Here is a 14,650-nt window from a genome sequence, read left to right as displayed (position 1 = left end):
TTCTTTTATTTCCATATTCAAGTAATTTCTTTATTTGCCATATCAATATAAAATATTTTTTGGTCATATTTATATAATCTATATGCCGTATCCATATAATGAATACGGCATATCCATACAACTAGCCATATTTGTATGTCAATGTATATTTTATTATACATTTTTTTTCTTTATACATATAATATGGTATTTCCATATCGCTATAATTGAATTATATGTATAAGATATCATTTATATATAGCATTGCCAAAATAATATGATAAACATAAATTTTGAACAATACGGCCGGTCGGCGAGCACTGCCTCCCTATATATGTTTTTGGCCACGACGTCTAAATATTGGGTATTTTTCGTACTGCGGCCCCGGTGTATGTAAATTGGGCATATTTCGTACTGATGCCAACATATCTATATGACTCATTATTTTCTTCCATATCAATATAACTTCTTTTATTTCCATATTCAAGTAATTTCTTTATTTGCCATATCAATATAAAATATTTTTTGGTCATATTTATATAATCTATATGCCGTATCCATATAATGAATACGGCATATCCATACAACTAGCCATATTTGTATGTCAATGTATATTTTATTATACATTTTTTTTCTTTATACATATAATATGGTATTTCCATATCGCTATAATTGAATTATATGTATAAGATATCATTTATATATAGCATTGCCAAAATAATATGATAAACATAAATTTTGAACAATACGGCCGGTCGGCGAGCACTGCCTCCCTATATATGTTTTTGGCCACGACGTCTAAATATTGGGTATTTATCGTACTGCGGCTCCGGTGTATGTAAATTGGGCATATTTCGTACTGATGCCACCATATCCATATAACTTATTTTTTGTTCTATATCTATATAATTAATTTTTTTTTCCATACCTATAACTATTAAACTAATTTTTTTCCATATCCATACTTGAACTTATTATTTTTCCCATATCCATATAACTCGTTTTTTCCATATCCACACTAGAATTTAGTATTTATCCCATATCCATATAAATCATTATTTACCATATCAATATAAATAATATTTTTCCATATTCATACTAGAACTTATTATTTCTTTAATATTCATATAACTCAATATTTTTTCATATCCATACTAGAACTTATTCTTTTTCCCATATCCATACTAGAACTTATAAATTTTCCCATATTCATATAACTAATTTTTTTCATATCCATACTAGAACATTATATTTTTGCCATATCTCTATAACTCATTTTATTCCATATCCATACTAGAACTTATTATTTCTTAATATCCATATAACTTAATATTTTTCCATATCCATACCAGAACTTTTTATTTTTCCCATATCCATAGAACTAATTTTTTTCATATCCATACTAGAACCTAATTTTCTTCCTATATCCATATAACTTATTATTTACTATTACAATATAATTAATTTTTTTCCATATCCATACTAGAGCTTATTATCTCTTCAATATCCATAAAACTCAATATTTTTTCATATCCATACTAGAACTGATTATTTTTCCCATATCCATACTAGAACTCAGTATTCTTCCCATATCCATACTACAACTTAGTATTTTTCCCATATGCATATAACTCATTATTTAGCATATCAATATAACTAATTTTTTTCCATATCCATACTAGAACTTATTATTTCTTTAATATCCATATAACTCAATATTTTTTATATCCATACTAGAACTTATTATTTTTCCCATATCCATACTAGAACTTATAATTTTCCCATATTCATATAACTAATTTTTTTCATATCCATACTAGAACATTATATTTTTATATTAACTCATTTTATTCCATATCCATACTAGAACTTATTATTTCTTAAATATCCATATAACTAATATTTTTTCATATCCATACTAGAACTTTTTATTTTTCCCATATCCATAGAACTAATTTTTTTCATATCCATACTAGAACTATTTTTCCATATCCATAACTATTATTTACTATTACAATATAATTATTTTTTCCATATCCATACTAGAACTTATTATCTCTTAATATCCATAAAACTCAATATTTTTTTCATATCCATACTAGAACTATTATTTTCCCATATCCATACTAGAACTCATATTTTCCCATATCCATACTACAACTTTATTTTTCCATATAACTCATTATTTGCATATCAATATAACTATTTTTTCCATATCCATACTAGAACTTATTATTTCTTTAATATACATATAACTCAATATTTTTTCATATCCATACTAGAACTTATCATTTTTCCCATATTCATATAACTCATTTTTCCATATCCATACTAGAACTCTGTATTCTTTTCCATATCCATATAACTCATTTTTTTTTCATATCCATACTAGAACTTATTATTTTTCCCATATCCACATAACTCATTTTTTTCATATCCATACTAGAACTTGTTATTTTTCCCATATCCATATAACTCATTTTTTTCATATCCATACTAGAACTTAATATTATTTTCATATCCATATAACTCATGTTTGGACTTGGAATATTTTTATACACGTCACTAATAGGATGACGATTCAGTTGGCTACCTTAAGAGGTACATATACTTGCATATGTCTCTTACTTGTATGTTCGGACTTAGAATATTTTTATACACGTCACTAATAGGATGACGATTCAGTTGGCTACCTTAAGAGGTACATATACTTGCATATGTCTCTTACTTGTATGTTCGGACTTAGAATATTTTTATACACGTCACTAATAGGATGACGATTCAGTTGGCTACCTTAAGAGGTACATATACTTGCATATGTCTCTTATTTGCATGTTCGGACTTAGAATATTTTTATACGCGTCACTAATAGGATGACGATTCAGTTGGCTACCTTAAGAGGTACATATACTTGCATATGTCTCTTACTTGTATGTTCGGACTTAGAATATTTTTATACACGTCACTAATAGGATGACGATTCAGTTGGCTACCTTAAGAGGTACATATACTTGCATATGTCTCTTACTTGTATGTTCGGACTTAGAATATTTTTATACACGTCACTAATAGGATGACGATTCAGTTGGCTACCTTAAGAGGTACATATACTTGCATATGTCTCTTACTTGTATGTTCGGACTTAGAATATTTGTATACACGTCACTAATAGGATGACGATTCAGTTGGCTACCTTAAGAAGTACATATACTTGCATATGTCTCTTATTTGCATGTTCGGACTTAGAATATTTTTATACGCGTCACTAATAGGATGACGATACATATGGCTACCATTGTTAAATATATTTAAATAAAATTTATTTAAATATAATTATTATTTTATATATATATATTTTATATATATATATATTCTGACTTAAAAAAGCCAAACAAAATAAACACAATTAAATTTATGTTTATTATCGAATCATCAAGCAAAGGATAAGCTTCAGTGGATCGCAGTATGGCAGCTGCTCAACCACTTACAACACCTTGCCTGTTACAAAAGTCGTTTACAATTGATTCTAGGCTTTGTCATTGTATTAAATAATGCTTTTATATGTAACTAGCGCGGCATCAGGTGATCGAAGATCCTCCCAATTTACTATGTTACAAATTACATTGGCATCACATCCATTGTCGTTTATAAAGTAAATTATAAACTTTAAATGGTTTAGAAGCCATACAATGCAAATTGCCCCTTATTTATCATTGCAGTCCAGCACGGATACGACCTTAGAGGCGTTCAGGCATAATCCAACGGACGTAGCGTCATACCACTGTTCGCTCGAACAAGTATTGTGCCATTGGTCCGTACCTGCGGTTCCTCTCGTACTACGCAGGAATGCTGTCGCAACAACGTTTTGTCATTAGTAGGGTAAAACTAACCTGTCTCACGACGGTCTAAACCCAGCTCACGTTCCCTTGCATGGGTGAACAATCCAACGCTTGGTGAATTTTGCTTCACAATGATAGGAAGAGCCGACATCGAAGGATCAAAAAGCGACGTCGCTATGAACGCTTGGCCGCCACAAGCCAGTTATCCCTATGGTAACTTTTCTGACACCTCTTGTTAAAAACTCTTTAAACCAAAAGGATCGATAGGCCGAGCTTTTGCTGTCCCTGTGTGTACTGAACACCGAGATCAAGTCAGCATTTGCCCTTTTGCTCTATGTGTGGTTTCTGTCCGCACTGAGCTGGCCTTGGGACACCTCCGTTATTATTTGAGAGATGTACCGCCCCAGTCAAACTCCCTACCTGGCAATGTCCTTGAATTGGATCATACCTGAGTAATTGGAGTTATACCAAATTTTCAAATCAAAAATACATAAATGCACCGTTTTATTAAAGAATTTGTTTGCGATTATATAACAAACTCGTGATACTTTGATCAAGAAGCTTGCATCAAAACCCAATACCATAAGATATAATAAATATATCCGTATAATGGCTAGGAAATGATACACGTTCCATTTAATCAAGTAAGTAAGGAAACAATAAGAGTAGTGGTATTTCATTGACGATACCAAACCGAAGTCTAATATCTCCCACTTATTCTACACCTCTTATGTCTCCTTACACTGCCAGATTAGAGTCAAGCTCAAAAGGGTCTTCTTTCCCCGCTAATTATTCCAAGCCCGTTCCCTTGGCTGTGGTTTCGCTAGATAGTAGATAGGGACAGTAGGAATCTCGTTAATCCATTCATGCGCGTCACTAATTAGATGACGAGGCATTTGGCTACCTTAAGAGAGTCATAGTTACTCCCGCCGTTGACCCGCGCTTACTTGAATTTCTTCACTTTGACATTCAGAGCACTGGGCAGAAATCACATTGTGTCAACACCCGCTAGGGCCATCACAATGCTTTGTTTTAATTAGACAGTCGGATTCCCCAAGTCCGTGCCAGTTCTGAATTGATTGTTAATTGATAATCGTTATAATTAATAAGAACTAATTGGTTTGACCCAATTAGTATTCTTAAAAATTTTAGCAAGAAAGTTCCACAATTGGCTACGTAACTAACTATCCGGGGAACAAGTAACTAACATAAATGCTAGAAACTCTATTTACCCAGAACGAGCACATAAACCATGTTATTGTTTCCCAATCAAGCCCGACTATCTCAATCTTCAGAGCCAATCCTTATCCCGAAGTTACGGATCTAATTTGCCGACTTCCCTTACCTACATTATTCTATCGACTAGAGACTCTTCACCTTGGAGACCAGCTGCGGATATTGGTACGGCCTGTTGAGAAGTTTGCGTGTCCCCACCATAAATTTTCAAGGTCCGAGGAGAAAATATCGACACAACAGTATATGTCATGCTCTTCTAGCCCATCTACCATATCTCTCTGCGAAAGACTTCCATGGTAGTACGGCTATAAAACAGAAAAGAAAACTCTTCCGATATCTCTCGACGGCTTCTTTATGGTCGTTCCTGTTGCCAGGATGAGCACGAGGCCCATATTTAATAACAAACGGATACTCAACAGGTTACGGAATTGGAACCGTATTCCCTTTCGTTCAAAATTATTCAAGTATATTATATTAGCTTGATTTGTATATATTGCGTTTTTGGTTTTACTTGAAAATTTTCGGCTTTCGCCTTGAACTTAGGACCGACTAACTCGTGATCAACCACTGTTCACACGAAACCCTTCTCCACTTCAGTCCTCCAAGGTCTCATTCGATTATTTGCTACTACCACCAAGATCTGTACCAATGGCAGCTCCATGCAGGCTTACGCCAAACACTTCTACGCATACCATTGTACCTTCCTACTCACTAAAGTTTCAAAATTTATATCACAAGTAATATAAATCATCTACTTTAGCGGTAATGTATAGGTATACAACTTAAGCGCCATCCATTTTAAGGGCTAGTTGCTTCGGCAGGTGAGTTGTTACACACTCCTTAGCGGATTTCGACTTCCATGATCACCGTCCTGCTGTTTTAAGCAACCAACGCCTTTCATGGTATCTGCATGAGTTGTTAATTTGGGCACCGTAACATTACGTTTGGTTCATCCCACAGCGCCAGTTCTGCTTACCAAAAGTGGCCCACTGGGCACATTATATCATAACCTTAAACTTCATATCAAGAAAGTTAAGGTTCTTACCCATTTAAAGTTTGAGAATAGGTTAAGATCGTTTCGACCCTAAGGCCTCTAATCATTCGCTTTACCAGATAAGATTATTTTATATAATATTAAAATGCACCAGCTATCCTGAGGGAAACTTCGGAAGGAACCAGCTACTAGATGGTTCGATTGGTCTTTCGCCCCTATACTCAATTCTGACAATCGATTTGCACGTCAGAACTGTTTCGGTCTTCCATCAGGGTTTCCCCTGACTTCAACCTGATCAAGTATAGTTCACCATCTTTCGGGTCACAGCATATATGCTCAAGGTACGTTCCAGTTAGAGGCATAAATAATATAAATATCATTATACATAACTATATAGAACGCCCCGGGATTGTGTTAATTAGCTATAAATAGTTAAAAAACTAATCCCATTATTAGTCAAGTTAATTACGCTATTAGGTTTATATCCCAATAACTTGCACATATGTTAGACTCCTTGGTCCGTGTTTCAAGACGGGTCCCGAAGGTATCCTGAATCTTTCGCATTGTTAATCCTACAAGTGCATATAATAAACACAAAAATCAATGATAATCATGCCATTATATAATTCCGAAAAATTAACGCACTGTATTCATATAAATCTATCAGCACTTTATCAAATTAATAACATTTATTCTGTGTTAAAATGCAAGCAATTTAATTTGAATAAACTATAAGTTATATTTTATGATAAATTTGGTATGCTAATAGATTACAATGTCCTTATATGGAAAAAATGCACACTATTATCATAATATTGTTTAAATATTACAATTTTAATGATGAATTTTCCATAACGGATATTCAGGTTCATCGGGCTTAACCTCTAAGCAGTTTCACGTACTGTTTAACTCTCTATTCAGAGTTCTTTTCAACTTTCCCTCACGGTACTTGTTTACTATCGGTCTCATGGTTATATTTAGTTTTAGATGGAGTTTACCACCCACTTAGTGCTGCACTATCAAGCAACACGACTCTTTGGAAACATCATCTAGTAATCATTAACGTTATACGGGCCTGGCACCCTCTATGGGTAAATGGCCTCATTTAAGAAGGACTTAAATCGTTAATTTCTCATACTAGAATATTGACGCTCCATACACTGCATCTCACATTTGCCATATAGACAAAGTGACTTAGTGCTGAACTGATTTCTTTTCGCTCGCCGCTACTAAGAAAATCCTTGTTAGTTTCTTTTCCTCCCCTAATTAATATGCTTAAATTCAGGGGGTAGTCCCATATGAGTTGAGGTTGTATATAACTTTTATTTGCAATTAATTCTTTATATATAATGATAAAACATTTTATTAAATTCGTTTAAAGCTGACGTATATATATATTAATGGCATTTATTTGTAACGAATTAACGAAGAATAATAATATTGTCAACGTTTTTCATATTTCAAATCATTAATAAGAGACAATTCTAGATAATATTTTATGCTAGACATTTCTCAGTATTATTTGATTGAAAAAGAAAATATTCCTCTTCGTTTTTCTCAAAGTTTAATTACTATTGTGAGATAATGTTTTTCATATATTTGTTAATATTATGAATAAAATAATTAAATTATTTTTATCCAATAATATACCATATGCTTATAAAATTTTATTATAAAATTTGTATAAACAACTTAATTAGCATAGTCTTACAACCCTCAACCATATGTAGTCCAAGCAGCACTATAAAATTAATTAAAGTACATAACAGCATGGACTGCGATATGCGTTCAAAATGTCGATGTTCATGTGTCCTGCAGTTCACACGATGACGCACAGTTTGCTGCGTTCTTCATCGACCCATGAGCCGAGTGATCCACCGCTTAGAGTTTTATAATATTGGTTTTAAATTTGGTCAAATATGTTTTTATTGAAAGAAATTAAAAATACACCATTTTACTGGCATATATCAATTCCTTCAATAAATGTATTTATATACCTAAAATAAATGCTGCGAAATGTCTTAGTTTTATATAAACAATATATATCAAAGTATTATTTGTAATGGCATTTGTTTGTTAATATATATTGATAATTTTATATAAAACATTAACCTGAAACCAGGTACAACATTGTATATTTTAGGTTGTTGCATTATCCAATGTATGATCATCATCAAATTAGTTGGCCAATACATCTCGCAACGCGTGTATATTATGGTCCATATACACACAAAAGTTTATAATAAATATATAAAATATATTTTATTATATTAATAATTCGATTTGCTTGTTCGAATTTTATGTTTGTTTCTATTTAATTTATTTGTAATAATATTATATTATTACAATATTTCGATTTGCTTGTTCGAAATTTATTTGATCTTTTACTTTTAAGATCATATTTTTGGTATAATTATTATTATAATTATTATGTATATATATATATATATTGGTAATTTGTATTAAATTTGTATTAACAAATTTTTTTATTAACGGTAAGGATATTATACAATAATGATCCTTCCGCAGGTTCACCTACGGAAACCTTGTTACGACTTTTACTTCCTCTAAATAATCAAGTTCGGTCAACTTTTGCGAAACAACCGTAACACACAAGGCGTCACAGTGATCACGTCCGGAGACCTCACTAAATAATTCAATCGGTAGTAGCGACGGGCGGTGTGTACAAAGGGCAGGGACGTAATCAATGCGAGTTAATGACTCACACTTACTGGGAATTCCAAGTTCATGTGAACAGTTTCAGTTCACAATCCCAAGCATGAAAGTGGTTCAGCGGTTTACCCGGACCTCTCGGTCTAGGAAATACACGTTGATACTTTCATTGTAGCGCGCGTGCAGCCCAGGACATCTAAGGGCATCACAGACCTGTTATTGCTCAATCTCATTATTGCTAGACGCAATTTGTCCATTTAAGAAGCTAGTGTCCTTATAATGGGACAAACCAACAGGTACGGCTCCACTTATATAAACACATTCAAACACAATAAACATTTTACTGCCACCATGAATGAAGGCTATATAAGCTTCAACACCATAATCCTGAAGATATCTATTTAATATATTTGAGTCTCGTTCGTTATCGGAATTAACCAGACAAATCACTCCACGAACTAAGAACGGCCATGCACCACCACCCATAGATTCGAGAAAGAGCTATCAATCTGTCTTACACACTTATGTTCGGACCTGGTAAGTTTTCCCGTGTTGAGTCAAATTAAGCCGCAGGCTCCACTCCTGGTGGTGCCCTTCCGTCAATTCCTTTAAGTTTCAGCTTTGCAACCATACTTCCCCCGGAGCCCAAAAGCTTTGGTTTCCCGGGAAGCGACTGAGAGAGCCATAAAAGTAGCTACACCCAATTGCTAGCTGGCATCGTTTATGGTTAGAACTAGGGCGGTATCTGATCGCCTTCGAACCTCTAACTTTCGTTCTTGATTAATGAAAACATCTTTGGCAAATGCTTTCGCTTAAGTTAGTCTTACGACGGTCCAAGAATTTCACCTCTCGCGTCGTAATACTAATGCCCCCAAACTGCTTCTATTAATCATTACCTCTTGATCTGAAAACCAATGAAAGCAGAACAGAGGTCTTATTTCATTATCCCATGCACAGAATATTCAGGCATTTGAAGCCTGCTTTAAGCACTCTAATTTGTTCAAAGTAATTGTACCGGCCCACAATAACACTCGTTTAAGAGCACTAATGCAGGTTTTTAAATAGGAGGAACATATGAAAAAATACAAGTATTTAAACACATATAAGAACTCCACCGGTAATACGCTTACATACATAAAGGTATAGTACTAACCACAATTGTAAGTTGTACTACCCGTATGAAGCACAAGTTCAACTACGAACGTTTTAACCGCAACAACTTTAATATACGCTATTGGAGCTGGAATTACCGCGGCTGCTGGCACCAGACTTGCCCTCCAATTGGTCCTTGTTAAAGGATTTAAAGTGTACTCATTCCAATTACAGGGCCTCGGATATGAGTCCTGTATTGTTATTTTTCGTCACTACCTCCCCGAGCTGGGAGTGGGTAATTTACGCGCCTGCTGCCTTCCTTAGATGTGGTAGCCGTTTCTCAGGCTCCCTCTCCGGAATCGAACCCTGATTCCCCGTTACCCGTTGCAACCATGGTAGTCCTAGATACTACCATCAAAAGTTGATAGGGCAGACATTTGAAAGATCTGTCGTCGGTACAAGACCATACGATCTGCATGTTATCTAGAGTTCAACCAATATAACGATCTTGCGATCGCTTGGTTTTAGCCTAATAAAAGCACATGTCCCATAAGGTTCATGTTTTAATTGCATGTATTAGCTCTAGAATTACCACAGTTATCCAAGTAACTGTTAACGATCTAAGGAACCATAACTGATATAATGAGCCTTTTGCGGTTTCACTTTTAATTCGTGTGTACTTAGACATGCATGGCTTAATCTTTGAGACAAGCATATAACTACTGGCAGGATCAACCAGAATAATGTTTTCGTTCATATTTCATTCATATTTTTTGAATAGAAATTAGTAATATAAATATAATAGATTTTATTTCCATTTTATATGTTCGGTTTTTCTTAAATATTGATTTTAATTCAATATTTTTTTTTTGCTTTGTGAAATAATTCTATTTTAATTCGAATACGGCCATTTTTATATGGCATTCGTATACGTTCTTTAATTTTTACTTGTTTCGCCACTAATATAACAAGTTTATAATTGATGTTAAAGAAAAAGTACAACTTTTTTATAACACAATTTTCAATATATATTGTTCTTTCTATAAGTTGTTATTATATTATATATACATATTTCATTCTAAAATATCATTTTTGTTCAACATACATAATTATTGTATCCACACATGTACAATTTTTGTTTAACCAATATAAATATTGAGTTAAATCATTTGCATTTTGATGATAAATTTAAAATTTATCTTTTCCATATAACTCTCTGGTAATATATGATATAAAACCGAGCGCATATGAAATTATTTTGATCACTAATATTGCAATTATATTTTATTATAATGCTTTTTGTAAACACATTGTACCGGCAAGCGATACTCTGTGCCCAAACGACAGGGGATATAATAATTTAATATAAATTATCATATATACCTGCCACCAAAGATTAACGATAAAAGTCGGAAACAATTTGTTATTCTATATATAATAGAAACTTGACCTCTGTTTCACCTTATTATCATGGGTTTATAATATTAACCGCGTAGCCAAGTCTTAATTTCATTTAAGAAACAAATTTATACGGATAATATTTTGATTTTAATATATGTTGTTCTATTGATAACAAAAGTATATATTATAATATATTTTGTTCAATAGTAGATGGACTACTTACTGTACCATCCTTATTTTTTATTATTATTGATATACATTATATTGACAACAGCATATGATATTCATATGGTTTGTTCAATAATTAATTGGTGGACAACCACTGACCATCCTATAGTAGTTTTTGGCCACGACGTCTAAATATCGAAATTATTTAATTCCGTTTGCCACCCATACGATAGATATTAACTATCTATAATAATAATGTGTACGCATAAAATATTATATGTATATATATAGACCAACAGACAAGCACTTCACCCTATAGTAGTTTTTGGCCACGACGTCTATATATCGGGCATATTTAATTCTCTTTGCCACCCAACCAAAGATATTCACTTTTTTATATAAAGTATTATTTGATCATATTAATATAACCAATTATTTCTGCCATATTCATATAATTTCTTTATGAATTATTTTTTGGTCATATCCATATAATCTATATGCCGTATCCATATAATGAATACGGCATATCCATACAACTAGCCATATTTGTATGTCAATGTATATTTTATTATACATTTTTTTTCTTTATACATATAATATGGTATTTCCATATCGCTATAATTGAATTATATGTATAAGATATCATTTATATATAGCATTGCCAAAATAATATGATAAACATAAATTTTGAACAATACGGCCGGTCGGCGAGCACTGCCTCCCTATATATGTTTTTGGCCACGACGTCTAAATATTGGGTATTTTTCGTACTGCGGCCCCGGTGTATGTAAATTGGGCATATTTCGTACTGATGCCAACATATCTATATGACTCATTATTTTCTTCCATATCAATATAACTTCTTTTATTTCCATATTCAAGTAATTTCTTTATTTGCCATATCAATATAAAATATTTTTTGGTCATATTTATATAATCTATATGCCGTATCCATATAATGAATACGGCATATCCATACAACTAGCCATATTTGTATGTCAATGTATATTTTATTATACATTTTTTTTCTTTATACATATAATATGGTATTTCCATATCGCTATAATTGAATTATATGTATAAGATATCATTTATATATAGCATTGCCAAAATAATATGATAAACATAAATTTTGAACAATACGGCCGGTCGGCGAGCACTGCCTCCCTATATATGTTTTTGGCCACGACGTCTAAATATTGGGTATTTTTCGTACTGCGGCCCCGGTGTATGTAAATTGGGCATATTTCGTACTGATGCCAACATATCTATATGACTCATTATTTTCTTCCATATCAATATAACTTCTTTTATTTCCATATTCAAGTAATTTCTTTATTTGCCATATCAATATAAAATATTTTTTGGTCATATTTATATAATCTATATGCCGTATCCATATAATGAATACGGCATATCCATACAACTAGCCATATTTGTATGTCAATGTATATTTTATTATACATTTTTTTTCTTTATACATATAATATGGTATTTCCATATCGCTATAATTGAATTATATGTATAAGATATCATTTATATATAGCATTGCCAAAATAATATGATAAACATAAATTTTGAACAATACGGCCGGTCGGCGAGCACTGCCTCCCTATATATGTTTTTGGCCACGACGTCTAAATATTGGGTATTTTTCGTACTGCGGCCCCGGTGTATGTAAATTGGGCATATTTCGTACTGATGCCAACATATCTATATGACTCATTATTTTCTTCCATATCAATATAACTTCTTTTATTTCCATATTCAAGTAATTTCTTTATTTGCCATATCAATATAAAATATTTTTTGGTCATATTTATATAATCTATATGCCGTATCCATATAATGAATACGGCATATCCATACAACTAGCCATATTTGTATGTCAATGTATATTTTATTATACATTTTTTTTCTTTATACATATAATATGGTATTTCCATATCGCTATAATTGAATTATATGTATAAGATATCATTTATATATAGCATTGCCAAAATAATATGATAAACATAAATTTTGAACAATACGGCCGGTCGGCGAGCACTGCCTCCCTATATATGTTTTTGGCCACGACGTCTAAATATTGGGTATTTTTCGTACTGCGGCCCCGGTGTATGTAAATTGGGCATATTTCGTACTGATGCCAACATATCTATATGACTCATTATTTTCTTCCATATCAATATAACTTCTTTTATTTCCATATTCAAGTAATTTCTTTATTTGCCATATCAATATAAAATATTTTTTGGTCATATTTATATAATCTATATGCCGTATCCATATAATGAATACGGCATATCCATACAACTAGCCATATTTGTATGTCAATGTATATTTTATTATACATTTTTTTTCTTTATACATATAATATGGTATTTCCATATCGCTATAATTGAATTATATGTATAAGATATCATTTATATATAGCATTGCCAAAATAATATGATAAACATAAATTTTGAACAATACGGCCGGTCGGCGAGCACTGCCTCCCTATATATGTTTTTGGCCACGACGTCTAAATATTGGGTATTTATCGTACTGCGGCTCCGGTGTATGTAAATTGGGCATATTTCGTACTGATGCCACCATATCCATATAACTTATTTTTTGTTCTATATCTATATAATTATTTTTTTTCCATACCTATAACTATTAAACTAATTTTTTTCCATATCCATATTTGAACTTATTATTTTTCCCATATCCATATAACTCGTTTTTTCCATATCCACACTAGAATTTAGTATTTATCCCATATCCATATAAATCATTATTTACCATATCAATATAAATAATATTTTTCAATATTCATACTAGAACTTATTATTTCTTTAATATTCATATAACTCAATATTTTTTCATATCCATACTAGAACTTATTCTTTTTCCCATATCCATACTAGAACTTATAAATTTTCCCATATTCATATAACTAATTTTTTCATATCCATACTAGAACATTATATTTTTGCCATATCTCTATAACTCATTTTATTCCATATCCATACTAGAACTTATTATTTCTTAATATCCATATAACTTAATATTTTTCCATATCCATACCAGAACTTTTTATTTTTTCCCATATCCATAGAACTAATTTTTTTCATATCCATACTAGAACCTAATTTTCTTCCTATATCCATATAACTTATTATTTACTATTACAATATAATTAATTTTTTCCATATCCATACTAGAGCTTATTATCTCTTCAATATCCATAAAACTCAATATTTTTTCATATCCATACTAG

The 14,650-nt window shown here is 31.9% G+C and overlaps 3 non-coding genes across 3 annotated transcripts; all 3 read right to left on the bottom strand.

The window, feature by feature from the left end:
- Positions 1–3,403: 3,403 nt before the first annotated feature.
- Positions 3,404–7,360, bottom strand: LOC138914151 (large subunit ribosomal RNA). Its single transcript, XR_011420023.1, has one exon. It is a non-coding gene; the product is annotated as a large subunit ribosomal RNA (ribosomal RNA).
- Positions 7,361–7,758: 398 nt separating this feature from the next.
- Positions 7,759–7,937, bottom strand: LOC138914148 (5.8S ribosomal RNA). Its single transcript, XR_011420020.1, has one exon. It is a non-coding gene; the product is annotated as a 5.8S ribosomal RNA (ribosomal RNA).
- A 623-nt stretch (positions 7,938–8,560) lies between these two features.
- On the bottom strand, positions 8,561–10,555 carry LOC138914142 (small subunit ribosomal RNA). Its single transcript, XR_011420014.1, has one exon. It is a non-coding gene; the product is annotated as a small subunit ribosomal RNA (ribosomal RNA).
- Positions 10,556–14,650: the final 4,095 nt, after the last annotated feature.

The sequence above is a fragment of the Drosophila takahashii genome, unplaced genomic scaffold, assembly GCF_030179915.1.
Source record: "Drosophila takahashii strain IR98-3 E-12201 unplaced genomic scaffold, DtakHiC1v2 scaffold_133, whole genome shotgun sequence".
Lineage (NCBI taxonomy): Eukaryota > Metazoa > Arthropoda > Insecta > Diptera > Drosophilidae > Drosophila > Drosophila takahashii.
The sequence above is the reverse complement of the archived record's forward strand: the minus strand, read 5'-3'. Positions and strand labels throughout refer to the sequence as shown.